Here is a 14,972-nt window from a genome sequence, read left to right as displayed (position 1 = left end):
CCAAACCCCCCCCCCAGCCCAGCAGACCGCGTTGTCCAGCCAGCCCCCGGGCCTCCCTGGGGAGCCCAGCACAAAAGTGCAGACACCCACCGGACCCTCAATCTCAGTTTTCGGATGTTTTTGCCACTCTAAGGACCCGCAGGCCAGCTGGGCCTTCTGGCAGGACAGAGAGCCCCGGAATCCGACGTGGAGAGCTGGGTGTACGTCCCCATGAGGAGGCGGTCCCCACCTCCGCGGCTATCCCCTTGCGGGGAGCGGCAGCCGCGGGGCCTCAGAGAAGACACCAGGCTGGGCCCCCACGGCACAGCGGGAGCACGTCCCCCGCAGGCCACTTAGCGATGGCGGCCAGCCGGCGGACGGTTGGGTTGCGCGAGACGCTGCGGCCGCCCTGCTACCGGGTTCCTGGGAGGGCGTCCTGGAACCAGCGTCCACACCAAGCCCTTGGAAGGCCCAGGCGACGGAGGAGCCCCGTCAGGCAGGGGCCGAGGACGGTGACGGCCCGGGCGGGGAGGAGCGTGTCAGGCAGGGGCAGAGGACGGTGACAGGTGACAGGCCGGGCGGGAAGGAGTCAGTCAGGCAGGGGCCGTGGAGGAGACGGGCTGGGTAAGGGTTAGGGTTAGTGTCAGGGCACAAGTCACAATCGCAAAGACCTGGAAGCCACCCGAGTGCCCATCGACCCACGAGTGGGTAAGTAAAATGTGGCCCGTGGACACCACGGAGTGCTATTCGGCTATGAGGAGCAGCGGTGAGGGGGCACCTCTCGTGGTTCTCCTGGCCAGAGCTGGAACCCGTTCCAGTAAGCCAAGTATCCCAAGAATGGACACACGAGCACCACGTGCTCGCGCTCACCAGCAAATGGGTACGAACCGATGGACACCTAAGTGGACACAGAGGAATCACCTTCTTCGGGTGGGTGTCGGGCGGGTGGGGGGAGGGGATGGGCATACACATCCATTAGGAATGGGGTGGGTACGCACCGACTGGGGGATGGGCGCACTTGAAGCTCTGACCCGAGGGGGGAGGCTGGGAGAGGGCAACGCACCCGACCTTAACATTGGTGCCCCCACAATATGCTGGAACAACATGAGAGGTAAATGAATAAGAACACGGGGGGGGAGGGGGGCACGGGCAACACATGTCACCTTAACACTTGGACTCCCATCATCTGCTTGAAAAGAGAGAGAAAAGAAAATGCAATAATAGAGATAAGAGACACTTTTTAAAAATAATGAATCCGGCCGGGCGCTGTGGCTCACGCCTGTAATCCTAGCTCTTGGGAGGCCGAGGCGGGCGGATTGCTCAAGGTCAGGAGTTCAAAACCAGCCTGAGCAAGAGCGAGACCCCGTCTCTACTATAAATAGAAAGAAATTAATTGGCCAACTGATATATATATAAAAAATTAGCGGGGCATGGTGGCGCATGCCTGCAGTCCCAGCTACCCGGGAGGCTGAGGCAGAAGGATCACTCGAGCCCAGGAGTTTGAAGTTGCTGTGAGCTAGGCTGACGCCACGGCACTCACTCTAGCCTGGGCAACAAACCGAGACTCTGTCTCAAAAAAAAAAAAAAAAATGAATCCGAAGAGAAAAGTAAAAGGAGGCCTGTGGAGCAGGTCTGGGTGTGACTCCGGATCCCCGAACATCAGGTGCCACCACCAAAGATTCCTACGTGTAGCCCATAGAACCCCAAAAGCAACGGGAGGAGTTCTGGTCACATACTCCCTCAAAATGACATCCTGGCCTTCTTCTGGAACTCCCTCCCCTCTCAGACTCTCAAGGTTTCCTCCAGCGTGTCGGCTCCCACAGAGCAGACCTTTGGTCTGAGACCTGACTGTCCAGAAGCCAGGCATGCTGCCGCGTGGCGGCGGTGTCACGGCTCGGGACAAGAGGAGGCCCCACGGTGCGGGCTGGGGCGCCAGGCACCGCGGCGGGCGCCGAGGGTGGGGGTCCCCCCACCCCGGGCCGCCCCCGCACTCCCAGAAACGCGACAGAACCAGAGGCAAAAAAAAAAAGAAGAAGCCTACGGCACCCGGTATTCCCGGGCGGTCTCCCATCCAAGTTCTAACCAGGCCCGACCCTGCTTAGCTTCCGAGACCAGACGGGATCGGGCGCGTTCGGGGTGGTGTGGCCGTGGACGGCGGAGGGCGCCCCTGCCCCGCTCAAGAAGCCGAGCCTCTCCGCGCTTCCCCGCCGCCTCCTCCCGCCCCAGGCCCCGCGCCGGGTCGGGCCTGTTGAGTTCGCCGGCCGGGTCCCGCGGGCTCCGAGGGACGGGGGTGACAGGCGGGGCGGGCAGGGAGCGGCGGGCCGGGGTTGGGGGCTGTCTCTGTATACACACACACTCACACTCACACTCACTCACTCACTCACACTCACACTCACACAAGATGCGCCTCCACGGCTGGACCCGCCAAGGTGGAGACCTTCAAGCCCCCCTCCTCTCCTCGCCTGGCCTCCTTCACCTCCCCGCCCCCCACCCCCAGCGCGCCGGGGCCGCTGACTGCGCACGGGCGGGAGGGGCGGGGCGCTCGCCCTTTGACCCCAGCCAGGGGCGGCCCTCCCCCACAACCCCTTTCAGCTGCGCCCCCCACCCTGTGGCCTGGCGGCCGCCTATTCCCCCGGGCCAGGGCTGGGGCACAGCGCACGGGGGAGGGGAGCCAGTGTATGGGGCGTCTCTCTCTCTCGGGATGTGTCCCATGGGTGGGGTGGGGTGGCGTGGTTTGTGGGGCGCTGAAGAAATCAGTCCCCTCCATCTCCTCCCTCTGGAAAACACCCAAGCCCTTGGAGAACTGCCCGCACCTCTACCTACCGTGGGGGCCGGGACCCTCCTCTGTGTCCTCCTGTGGCCCAGTCCAAGGGGCCTGGGCCTGGCCGGGGCTGCATTGGACCCCAACCACCCTGGCGTGTGGACTCGCCAAAAATCGGCGATTAGATATTGGATTCCAGCGTCATTGAGGTCATTTCACTAATGAGTGCACCGCAAAGAGTTTCCTAATCCATCTGTGAGGGTGGCAACCGAAAGAGAATTTTAGAGCTGACAGAATAGGCGAGGAAAGGCATAGGAGATTTCCACACCCAGTAAGGAAGCCTTTCCCGAAGTGGAAGAAAGAAAGGAGCAAACAGAGACACCGGTAGCCCGCCCGGATCAGAGTCTGCCCCTGAGAGAAAGTACCCTGACCAGGTTCACCCGTGGGTGGGTCGCGAGCTAGCGGCATTCAGAAGAGCGAGGCCCGCAGTCTGTGCGGAAGACACCTGCACTCGGGTGTGTGTGGCGGCACAATTCACAAGCAGCTCCAGATGTTAAACCAAGGAGAAGCCAGGGAGTTCCCAACGCCCCAGGTGTCCTCAGCCCACGACTGGCTGCTGTGGGAATGCGAAGCCCGGCTCCTGGTCTCAGAGCGGGGCAACCAGGAGGTGTGATGTCCACCCCGGCGTTCCCAGGAGGATCAGACTGAAGCTGGGACTTGGCCTGAAAGTGTCCCCTCGCATGGCCACCCCCTTCCCCTTCCTGCTCCTCTACTCCTGGTGCCCCTCCATCCAGGGGCCAGACCTTAAAGAGTCACCCGCAAGAGAATCCTGGTCCCAAAGGAGCCTTCTGGGGGACCCCTGCTGAGAGAGGTTGTGGGCCTGGCCCGCTGGGGCTCTGCCCGACCCAGGGCTGAGAGATGCAACCTCCCAGCTCTGGGTCCCTGCAGGAAGTGTTGGCAAGCACAGGGCCAGTCCTCCAAAGGCCCAGGTGCAGGGAGCCCAGGCCAAGCAGCCTGTGGAAGAAGCCACATGCTGTGCCACCCCGGGGAACACGACTGCAGGCCACGGCCCTTCCCACCTCCTCCTCCTCCTCCTCCTCCTCCTCCTCCTCCTCCTCCTCCTCCTCCCACCCCGCCCCCGCCCCCGCCCCCACATGGCACAGGGCCCAGAGACACCTCAGACACTTGCTACCCAAAGTGCAAAGGGCATCAGTTGCTCCTCCAAACCCCCCCCCCCAGCCCAGCAGACCGCGTTGTCCAGCCAGCCCCCGGGCCTCCCTGGGGAGCCCAGCACAAAAGTGCAGACACCCACCGGACCCTCAATCTCAGTTTTCGGATGTTTTTGCCACTCTAAGGACCCGCAGGCCAGCTGGGCCTTCTGGCAGGACAGAGAGCCCCGGAATCCGACGTGGAGAGCTGGGTGTACGTCCCCATGAGGAGGCGGTCCCCACCTCCGCGGCTATCCCCTTGCGGGGAGCGGCAGCCGCGGGGCCTCAGAGAAGACACCAGGCTGGGCCCCCACGGCACAGCGGGAGCACGTCCCCCGCAGGCCACTTAGCGACGGCGGCCAGCCGGCGGACGGTTGGGTTGCGCGAGACGCTGCGGCCGCCCTGCTACCGGGTTCCTGGGAGGGCGTCCTGGAACCAGCGTCCACACCAAGCCCTTGGAAGGCCCAGGCGACGGAGGAGCCCCGTCAGGCAGGGGCCGAGGACGGTGACGGCCCGGGCGGGGAGGAGCGTGTCAGGCAGGGGCAGAGGACGGTGACAGGTGACAGGCCGGGCGGGAAGGAGTCAGTCAGGCAGGGGCCGTGGAGGAGACGGGCTGGGTAAGGGTTAGGGTTAGTGTCAGGGCACAAGTCACAATCGCAAAGACCTGGAAGCCACCCGAGTGCCCATCGACCCACGAGTGGGTAAGTAAAATGTGGCCCGTGGACACCACGGAGTGCTATTCGGCTATGAGGAGCAGCGGTGAGGGGGCACCTCTCGTGGTTCTCCTGGCCAGAGCTGGAACCCGTTCCAGTAAGCCAAGTATCCCAAGAATGGACACACGAGCACCACGTGCTCGCGCTCACCAGCAAATGGGTACGAACCGATGGACACCTAAGTGGACACAGAGGAATCACCTTCTTCGGGTGGGTGTCGGGCGGGTGGGGGGAGGGGATGGGCATACACATCCATTAGGAATGGGGTGGGTACGCACCGACTGGGGGATGGGCGCACTTGAAGCTCTGACCCGAGGGGGGAGGCTGGGAGAGGGCAACGCACCCGACCTTAACATTGGTGCCCCCACAATATGCTGGAACAACATGAGAGGTAAATGAATAAGAACACGGGGGGGGGAGGGGGGCACGGGCAACACATGTCACCTTAACACTTGGACTCCCATCATCTGCTTGAAAAGAGAGAGAAAAGAAAATGCAATAATAGAGATAAGAGACACTTTTTAAAAATAATGAATCCGGCCGGGCGCTGTGGCTCACGCCTGTAATCCTAGCTCTTGGGAGGCCGAGGCGGGCGGATTGCTCAAGGTCAGGAGTTCAAAACCAGCCTGAGCAAGAGCGAGACCCCGTCTCTACTATAAATAGAAAGAAATTAATTGGCCAACTGATATATATATAAAAAATTAGCGGGGCATGGTGGCGCATGCCTGCAGTCCCAGCTACCCGGGAGGCTGAGGCAGAAGGATCACTCGAGCCCAGGAGTTTGAAGTTGCTGTGAGCTAGGCTGACGCCACGGCACTCACTCTAGCCTGGGCAACAAACCGAGACTCTGTCTCAAAAAAAAAAAAAAAAATGAATCCGAAGAGAAAAGTAAAAGGAGGCCTGTGGAGCAGGTCTGGGTGTGACTCCGGATCCCCGAACATCAGGTGCCACCACCAAAGATTCCTACGTGTAGCCCATAGAACCCCAAAAGCAACGGGAGGAGTTCTGGTCACATACTCCCTCAAAATGACATCCTGGCCTTCTTCTGGAACTCCCTCCCCTCTCAGACTCTCAAGGTTTCCTCCAGCGTGTCGGCTCCCACAGAGCAGACCTTTGGTCTGAGACCTGACTGTCCAGAAGCCAGGCATGCTGCCGCGTGGCGGCGGTGTCACGGCTCGGGACAAGAGGAGGCCCCACGGTGCGGGCTGGGGCGCCAGGCACCGCGGCGGGCGCCGAGGGTGGGGGTCCCCCCCACCCCGGGCCGCCCCCGCACTCCCAGAAACGCGACAGAACCAGAGGCAAAAAAAAAAAAGAAGAAGCCTACGGCACCCGGTATTCCCGGGCGGTCTCCCATCCAAGTTCTAACCAGGCCCGACCCTGCTTAGCTTCCGAGACCAGACGGGATCGGGCGCGTTCGGGGTGGTGTGGCCGTGGACGGCGGAGGGCGCCCCTGCCCCGCTCAAGAAGCCGAGCCTCTCCGCGCTTCCCCGCCGCCTCCTCCCGCCCCAGGCCCCGCGCCGGGTCGGGCCTGTTGAGTTCGCCGGCCGGGTCCCGCGGGCTCCGAGGGACGGGGGTGACAGGCGGGGCGGGCAGGGAGCGGCGGGCCGGGGTTGGGGGCTGTCTCTGTATACACACACACTCACACTCACACTCACTCACTCACTCACACTCACACTCACACAAGATGCGCCTCCACGGCTGGACCCGCCAAGGTGGAGACCTTCAAGCCCCCCTCCTCTCCTCGCCTGGCCTCCTTCACCTCCCCGCCCCCCACCCCCAGCGCGCCGGGGCCGCTGACTGCGCACGGGCGGGAGGGGCGGGGCGCTCGCCCTTTGACCCCAGCCAGGGGCGGCCCTCCCCCACAACCCCTTTCAGCTGCGCCCCCCACCCTGTGGCCTGGCGGCCGCCTATTCCCCCGGGCCAGGGCTGGGGCACAGCGCACGGGGGAGGGGAGCCAGTGTATGGGGCGTCTCTCTCTCTCGGGATGTGTCCCATGGGTGGGGTGGGGTGGCGTGGTTTGTGGGGCGCTGAAGAAATCAGTCCCCTCCATCTCCTCCCTCTGGAAAACACCCAAGCCCTTGGAGAACTGCCCGCACCTCTACCTACCGTGGGGGCCGGGACCCTCCTCTGTGTCCTCCTGTGGCCCAGTCCAAGGGGCCTGGGCCTGGCCGGGGCTGCATTGGACCCCAACCACCCTGGCGTGTGGACTCGCCAAAAATCGGCGATTAGATATTGGATTCCAGCGTCATTGAGGTCATTTCACTAATGAGTGCACCGCAAAGAGTTTCCTAATCCATCTGTGAGGGTGGCAACCGAAAGAGAATTTTAGAGCTGACAGAATAGGCGAGGAAAGGCATAGGAGATTTCCACACCCAGTAAGGAAGCCTTTCCCGAAGTGGAAGAAAGAAAGGAGCAAACAGAGACACCGGTAGCCCGCCCGGATCAGAGTCTGCCCCTGAGAGAAAGTACCCTGACCAGGTTCACCCGTGGGTGGGTCGCGAGCTAGCGGCATTCAGAAGAGCGAGGCCCGCAGTCTGTGCGGAAGACACCTGCACTCGGGTGTGTGTGGCGGCACAATTCACAAGCAGCTCCAGATGTTAAACCAAGGAGAAGCCAGGGAGTTCCCAACGCCCCAGGTGTCCTCAGCCCACGACTGGCTGCTGTGGGAATGCGAAGCCCGGCTCCTGGTCTCAGAGCGGGGCAACCAGGAGGTGTGATGTCCACCCCGGCGTTCCCAGGAGGATCAGACTGAAGCTGGGACTTGGCCTGAAAGTGTCCCCTCGCATGGCCACCCCCTTCCCCTTCCTGCTCCTCTACTCCTGGTGCCCCTCCATCCAGGGGCCAGACCTTAAAGAGTCACCCGCAAGAGAATCCTGGTCCCAAAGGAGCCTTCTGGGGGACCCCTGCTGAGAGAGGTTGTGGGCCTGGCCCGCTGGGGCTCTGCCCGACCCAGGGCTGAGAGATGCAACCTCCCAGCTCTGGGTCCCTGCAGGAAGTGTTGGCAAGCACAGGGCCAGTCCTCCAAAGGCCCAGGTGCAGGGAGCCCAGGCCAAGCAGCCTGTGGAAGAAGCCACATGCTGTGCCACCCCGGGGAACACGACTGCAGGCCACGGCCCTTCCCACCTCCTCCTCCTCCTCCTCCTCCTCCTCCTCCTCCTCCTCCTCCTCCCACCCCGCCCCCGCCCCCGCCCCCACATGGCACAGGGCCCAGAGACACCTCAGACACTTGCTACCCAAAGTGCAAAGGGCATCAGTTGCTCCTCCAAACCCCCCCCCCAGCCCAGCAGACCGCGTTGTCCAGCCAGCCCCCGGGCCTCCCTGGGGAGCCCAGCACAAAAGTGCAGACACCCACCGGACCCTCAATCTCAGTTTTCGGATGTTTTTGCCACTCTAAGGACCCGCAGGCCAGCTGGGCCTTCTGGCAGGACAGAGAGCCCCGGAATCCGACGTGGAGAGCTGGGTGTACGTCCCCATGAGGAGGCGGTCCCCACCTCCGCGGCTATCCCCTTGCGGGGAGCGGCAGCCGCGGGGCCTCAGAGAAGACACCAGGCTGGGCCCCCACGGCACAGCGGGAGCACGTCCCCCGCAGGCCACTTAGCGATGGCGGCCAGCCGGCGGACGGTTGGGTTGCGCGAGACGCTGCGGCCGCCCTGCTACCGGGTTCCTGGGAGGGCGTCCTGGAACCAGCGTCCACACCAAGCCCTTGGAAGGCCCAGGCGACGGAGGAGCCCCGTCAGGCAGGGGCCGAGGACGGTGACGGCCCGGGCGGGGAGGAGCGTGTCAGGCAGGGGCAGAGGACGGTGACAGGTGACAGGCCGGGCGGGAAGGAGTCAGTCAGGCAGGGGCCGTGGAGGAGACGGGCTGGGTAAGGGTTAGGGTTAGTGTCAGGGCACAAGTCACAATCGCAAAGACCTGGAAGCCACCCGAGTGCCCATCGACCCACGAGTGGGTAAGTAAAATGTGGCCCGTGGACACCACGGAGTGCTATTCGGCTATGAGGAGCAGCGGTGAGGGGGCACCTCTCGTGGTTCTCCTGGCCAGAGCTGGAACCCGTTCCAGTAAGCCAAGTATCCCAAGAATGGACACACGAGCACCACGTGCTCGCGCTCACCAGCAAATGGGTACGAACCGATGGACACCTAAGTGGACACAGAGGAATCACCTTCTTCGGGTGGGTGTCGGGCGGGTGGGGGGAGGGGATGGGCATACACATCCATTAGGAATGGGGTGGGTACGCACCGACTGGGGGATGGGCGCACTTGAAGCTCTGACCCGAGGGGGGAGGCTGGGAGAGGGCAACGCACCCGACCTTAACATTGGTGCCCCCACAATATGCTGGAACAACATGAGAGGTAAATGAATAAGAACACGGGGGGGGGGGGAGGGGGGCACGGGCAACACATGTCACCTTAACACTTGGACTCCCATCATCTGCTTGAAAAGAGAGAGAAAAGAAAATGCAATAATAGAGATAAGAGACACTTTTTAAAAATAATGAATCCGGCCGGGCGCTGTGGCTCACGCCTGTAATCCTAGCTCTTGGGAGGCCGAGGCGGGCGGATTGCTCAAGGTCAGGAGTTCAAAACCAGCCTGAGCAAGAGCGAGACCCCGTCTCTACTATAAATAGAAAGAAATTAATTGGCCAACTGATATATATATAAAAAATTAGCGGGGCATGGTGGCGCATGCCTGCAGTCCCAGCTACCCGGGAGGCTGAGGCAGAAGGATCACTCGAGCCCAGGAGTTTGAAGTTGCTGTGAGCTAGGCTGACGCCACGGCACTCACTCTAGCCTGGGCAACAAACCGAGACTCTGTCTCAAAAAAAAAAAAAAAAATGAATCCGAAGAGAAAAGTAAAAGGAGGCCTGTGGAGCAGGTCTGGGTGTGACTCCGGATCCCCGAACATCAGGTGCCACCACCAAAGATTCCTACGTGTAGCCCATAGAACCCCAAAAGCAACGGGAGGAGTTCTGGTCACATACTCCCTCAAAATGACATCCTGGCCTTCTTCTGGAACTCCCTCCCCTCTCAGACTCTCAAGGTTTCCTCCAGCGTGTCGGCTCCCACAGAGCAGACCTTTGGTCTGAGACCTGACTGTCCAGAAGCCAGGCATGCTGCCGCGTGGCGGCGGTGTCACGGCTCGGGACAAGAGGAGGCCCCACGGTGCGGGCTGGGGCGCCAGGCACCGCGGCGGGCGCCGAGGGTGGGGGTCCCCCCCACCCCGGGCCGCCCCCGCACTCCCAGAAACGCGACAGAACCAGAGGCAAAAAAAAAAAGAAGAAGCCTACGGCACCCGGTATTCCCGGGCGGTCTCCCATCCAAGTTCTAACCAGGCCCGACCCTGCTTAGCTTCCGAGACCAGACGGGATCGGGCGCGTTCGGGGTGGTGTGGCCGTGGACGGCGGAGGGCGCCCCTGCCCCGCTCAAGAAGCCGAGCCTCTCCGCGCTTCCCCGCCGCCTCCTCCCGCCCCAGGCCCCGCGCCGGGTCGGGCCTGTTGAGTTCGCCGGCCGGGTCCCGCGGGCTCCGAGGGACGGGGGTGACAGGCGGGGCGGGCAGGGAGCGGCGGGCCGGGGTTGGGGGCTGTCTCTGTATACACACACACTCACACTCACACTCACTCACTCACTCACACTCACACTCACACAAGATGCGCCTCCACGGCTGGACCCGCCAAGGTGGAGACCTTCAAGCCCCCCTCCTCTCCTCGCCTGGCCTCCTTCACCTCCCCGCCCCCCACCCCCAGCGCGCCGGGGCCGCTGACTGCGCACGGGCGGGAGGGGCGGGGCGCTCGCCCTTTGACCCCAGCCAGGGGCGGCCCTCCCCCACAACCCCTTTCAGCTGCGCCCCCCACCCTGTGGCCTGGCGGCCGCCTATTCCCCCGGGCCAGGGCTGGGGCACAGCGCACGGGGGAGGGGAGCCAGTGTATGGGGCGTCTCTCTCTCTCGGGATGTGTCCCATGGGTGGGGTGGGGTGGCGTGGTTTGTGGGGCGCTGAAGAAATCAGTCCCCTCCATCTCCTCCCTCTGGAAAACACCCAAGCCCTTGGAGAACTGCCCGCACCTCTACCTACCGTGGGGGCCGGGACCCTCCTCTGTGTCCTCCTGTGGCCCAGTCCAAGGGGCCTGGGCCTGGCCGGGGCTGCATTGGACCCCAACCACCCTGGCGTGTGGACTCGCCAAAAATCGGCGATTAGATATTGGATTCCAGCGTCATTGAGGTCATTTCACTAATGAGTGCACCGCAAAGAGTTTCCTAATCCATCTGTGAGGGTGGCAACCGAAAGAGAATTTTAGAGCTGACAGAATAGGCGAGGAAAGGCATAGGAGATTTCCACACCCAGTAAGGAAGCCTTTCCCGAAGTGGAAGAAAGAAAGGAGCAAACAGAGACACCGGTAGCCCGCCCGGATCAGAGTCTGCCCCTGAGAGAAAGTACCCTGACCAGGTTCACCCGTGGGTGGGTCGCGAGCTAGCGGCATTCAGAAGAGCGAGGCCCGCAGTCTGTGCGGAAGACACCTGCACTCGGGTGTGTGTGGCGGCACAATTCACAAGCAGCTCCAGATGTTAAACCAAGGAGAAGCCAGGGAGTTCCCAACGCCCCAGGTGTCCTCAGCCCACGACTGGCTGCTGTGGGAATGCGAAGCCCGGCTCCTGGTCTCAGAGCGGGGCAACCAGGAGGTGTGATGTCCACCCCGGCGTTCCCAGGAGGATCAGACTGAAGCTGGGACTTGGCCTGAAAGTGTCCCCTCGCATGGCCACCCCCTTCCCCTTCCTGCTCCTCTACTCCTGGTGCCCCTCCATCCAGGGGCCAGACCTTAAAGAGTCACCCGCAAGAGAATCCTGGTCCCAAAGGAGCCTTCTGGGGGACCCCTGCTGAGAGAGGTTGTGGGCCTGGCCCGCTGGGGCTCTGCCCGACCCAGGGCTGAGAGATGCAACCTCCCAGCTCTGGGTCCCTGCAGGAAGTGTTGGCAAGCACAGGGCCAGTCCTCCAAAGGCCCAGGTGCAGGGAGCCCAGGCCAAGCAGCCTGTGGAAGAAGCCACATGCTGTGCCACCCCGGGGAACACGACTGCAGGCCACGGCCCTTCCCACCTCCTCCTCCTCCTCCTCCTCCTCCTCCTCCTCCTCCTCCTCCTCCCACCCCGCCCCCGCCCCCGCCCCCACATGGCACAGGGCCCAGAGACACCTCAGACACTTGCTACCCAAAGTGCAAAGGGCATCAGTTGCTCCTCCAAACCCCCCCCCCAGCCCAGCAGACCGCGTTGTCCAGCCAGCCCCCGGGCCTCCCTGGGGAGCCCAGCACAAAAGTGCAGACACCCACCGGACCCTCAATCTCAGTTTTCGGATGTTTTTGCCACTCTAAGGACCCGCAGGCCAGCTGGGCCTTCTGGCAGGACAGAGAGCCCCGGAATCCGACGTGGAGAGCTGGGTGTACGTCCCCATGAGGAGGCGGTCCCCACCTCCGCGGCTATCCCCTTGCGGGGAGCGGCAGCCGCGGGGCCTCAGAGAAGACACCAGGCTGGGCCCCCACGGCACAGCGGGAGCACGTCCCCCGCAGGCCACTTAGCGACGGCGGCCAGCCGGCGGACGGTTGGGTTGCGCGAGACGCTGCGGCCGCCCTGCTACCGGGTTCCTGGGAGGGCGTCCTGGAACCAGCGTCCACACCAAGCCCTTGGAAGGCCCAGGCGACGGAGGAGCCCCGTCAGGCAGGGGCCGAGGACGGTGACGGCCCGGGCGGGGAGGAGCGTGTCAGGCAGGGGCAGAGGACGGTGACAGGTGACAGGCCGGGCGGGAAGGAGTCAGTCAGGCAGGGGCCGTGGAGGAGACGGGCTGGGTAAGGGTTAGGGTTAGTGTCAGGGCACAAGTCACAATCGCAAAGACCTGGAAGCCACCCGAGTGCCCATCGACCCACGAGTGGGTAAGTAAAATGTGGCCCGTGGACACCACGGAGTGCTATTCGGCTATGAGGAGCAGCGGTGAGGGGGCACCTCTCGTGGTTCTCCTGGCCAGAGCTGGAACCCGTTCCAGTAAGCCAAGTATCCCAAGAATGGACACACGAGCACCACGTGCTCGCGCTCACCAGCAAATGGGTACGAACCGATGGACACCTAAGTGGACACAGAGGAATCACCTTCTTCGGGTGGGTGTCGGGCGGGTGGGGGGAGGGGATGGGCATACACATCCATTAGGAATGGGGTGGGTACGCACCGACTGGGGGATGGGCGCACTTGAAGCTCTGACCCGAGGGGGGAGGCTGGGAGAGGGCAACGCACCCGACCTTAACATTGGTGCCCCCACAATATGCTGGAACAACATGAGAGGTAAATGAATAAGAACACGGGGGGGGAGGGGGGCACGGGCAACACATGTCACCTTAACACTTGGACTCCCATCATCTGCTTGAAAAGAGAGAGAAAAGAAAATGCAATAATAGAGATAAGAGACACTTTTTAAAAATAATGAATCCGGCCGGGCGCTGTGGCTCACGCCTGTAATCCTAGCTCTTGGGAGGCCGAGGCGGGCGGATTGCTCAAGGTCAGGAGTTCAAAACCAGCCTGAGCAAGAGCGAGACCCCGTCTCTACTATAAATAGAAAGAAATTAATTGGCCAACTGATATATATATAAAAAATTAGCGGGGCATGGTGGCGCATGCCTGCAGTCCCAGCTACCCGGGAGGCTGAGGCAGAAGGATCACTCGAGCCCAGGAGTTTGAAGTTGCTGTGAGCTAGGCTGACGCCACGGCACTCACTCTAGCCTGGGCAACAAACCGAGACTCTGTCTCAAAAAAAAAAAAAAAAATGAATCCGAAGAGAAAAGTAAAAGGAGGCCTGTGGAGCAGGTCTGGGTGTGACTCCGGATCCCCGAACATCAGGTGCCACCACCAAAGATTCCTACGTGTAGCCCATAGAACCCCAAAAGCAACGGGAGGAGTTCTGGTCACATACTCCCTCAAAATGACATCCTGGCCTTCTTCTGGAACTCCCTCCCCTCTCAGACTCTCAAGGTTTCCTCCAGCGTGTCGGCTCCCACAGAGCAGACCTTTGGTCTGAGACCTGACTGTCCAGAAGCCAGGCATGCTGCCGCGTGGCGGCGGTGTCACGGCTCGGGACAAGAGGAGGCCCCACGGTGCGGGCTGGGGCGCCAGGCACCGCGGCGGGCGCCGAGGGTGGGGGTCCCCCCCACCCCGGGCCGCCCCCGCACTCCCAGAAACGCGACAGAACCAGAGGCAAAAAAAAAAAGAAGAAGCCTACGGCACCCGGTATTCCCGGGCGGTCTCCCATCCAAGTTCTAACCAGGCCCGACCCTGCTTAGCTTCCGAGACCAGACGGGATCGGGCGCGTTCGGGGTGGTGTGGCCGTGGACGGCGGAGGGCGCCCCTGCCCCGCTCAAGAAGCCGAGCCTCTCCACGCTTCCCCGCCGCCTAATCCCGCCCCAGGCCCCGCGCCGGGTCGGGCCTGTTGAGTTCGCCGGCCGGGTCCCGCGGGCTCCGAGGGACGGGGGTGACAGGCGGGGCGGGCAGGGAGCGGCGGGCCGGGGTTGGGGGCTGTCTCTGTATACACACACACTCACACTCACACTCACTCACTCACTCACACTCACACTCACACAAGATGCGCCTCCACGGCTGGACCCGCCAAGGTGGAGACCTTCAAGCCCCCCTCCTCTCCTCGCCTGGCCTCCTTCACCTCCCCGCCCCCCACCCCCAGCGCGCCGGGGCCGCTGACTGCGCACGGGCGGGAGGGGCGGGGCGCTCGCCCTTTGACCCCAGCCAGGGGCGGCCCTCCCCCACAACCCCTTTCAGCTGCGCCCCCCACCCTGTGGCCTGGCGGCCGCCTATTCCCCCGGGCCAGGGCTGGGGCACAGCGCACGGGGGAGGGGAGCCAGTGTATGGGGCGTCTCTCTCTCTCGGGATGTGTCCCATGGGTGGGGTGGGGTGGCGTGGTTTGTGGGGCGCTGAAGAAATCAGTCCCCTCCATCTCCTCCCTCTGGAAAACACCCAAGCCCTTGGAGAACTGCCCGCACCTCTACCTACCGTGGGGGCCGGGACCCTCCTCTGTGTCCTCCTGTGGCCCAGTCCAAGGGGCCTGGGCCTGGCCGGGGCTGCATTGGACCCCAACCACCCTGGCGTGTGGACTCGCCAAAAATCGGCGATTAGATATTGGATTCCAGCGTCATTGAGGTCATTTCACTAATGAGTGCACCGCAAAGAGTTTCCTAATCCATCTGTGAGGGTGGCAACCGAAAGAGAATTTTAGAGCTGACAGAATAGGCGAGGAAAGGCATAGGAGATTTCCACACCCAGTAAGGAAGCCTTT

The 14,972-nt window shown here is 62.8% G+C and overlaps 4 pseudogenes; all 4 read right to left on the bottom strand.

Moving 5' to 3' along the window:
- Positions 1 to 2,013: 2,013 nt before the first annotated feature.
- Positions 2,014 to 2,132, bottom strand: LOC142867545 (uncharacterized; annotated as a pseudogene).
- A 3,846-nt stretch (positions 2,133 to 5,978) lies between these two features.
- LOC142867534 (uncharacterized) lies at positions 5,979 to 6,097 on the bottom strand (annotated as a pseudogene).
- A 3,844-nt stretch (positions 6,098 to 9,941) lies between these two features.
- LOC142867523 (uncharacterized) lies at positions 9,942 to 10,060 on the bottom strand (annotated as a pseudogene).
- Positions 10,061 to 13,900: 3,840 nt separating this feature from the next.
- Positions 13,901 to 14,019, bottom strand: LOC142867451 (uncharacterized; annotated as a pseudogene).
- Between the last annotated feature and the right edge of the window lie 953 nt (positions 14,020 to 14,972).

Source organism: Microcebus murinus, unplaced genomic scaffold (assembly GCF_040939455.1).
Source record: "Microcebus murinus isolate Inina unplaced genomic scaffold, M.murinus_Inina_mat1.0 scaf017_hap2_Mmur4.0, whole genome shotgun sequence".
Taxonomy (NCBI): Eukaryota; Metazoa; Chordata; class Mammalia; order Primates; family Cheirogaleidae; genus Microcebus; species Microcebus murinus.
This window is presented reverse-complemented; position numbering and strand designations above follow the sequence as displayed.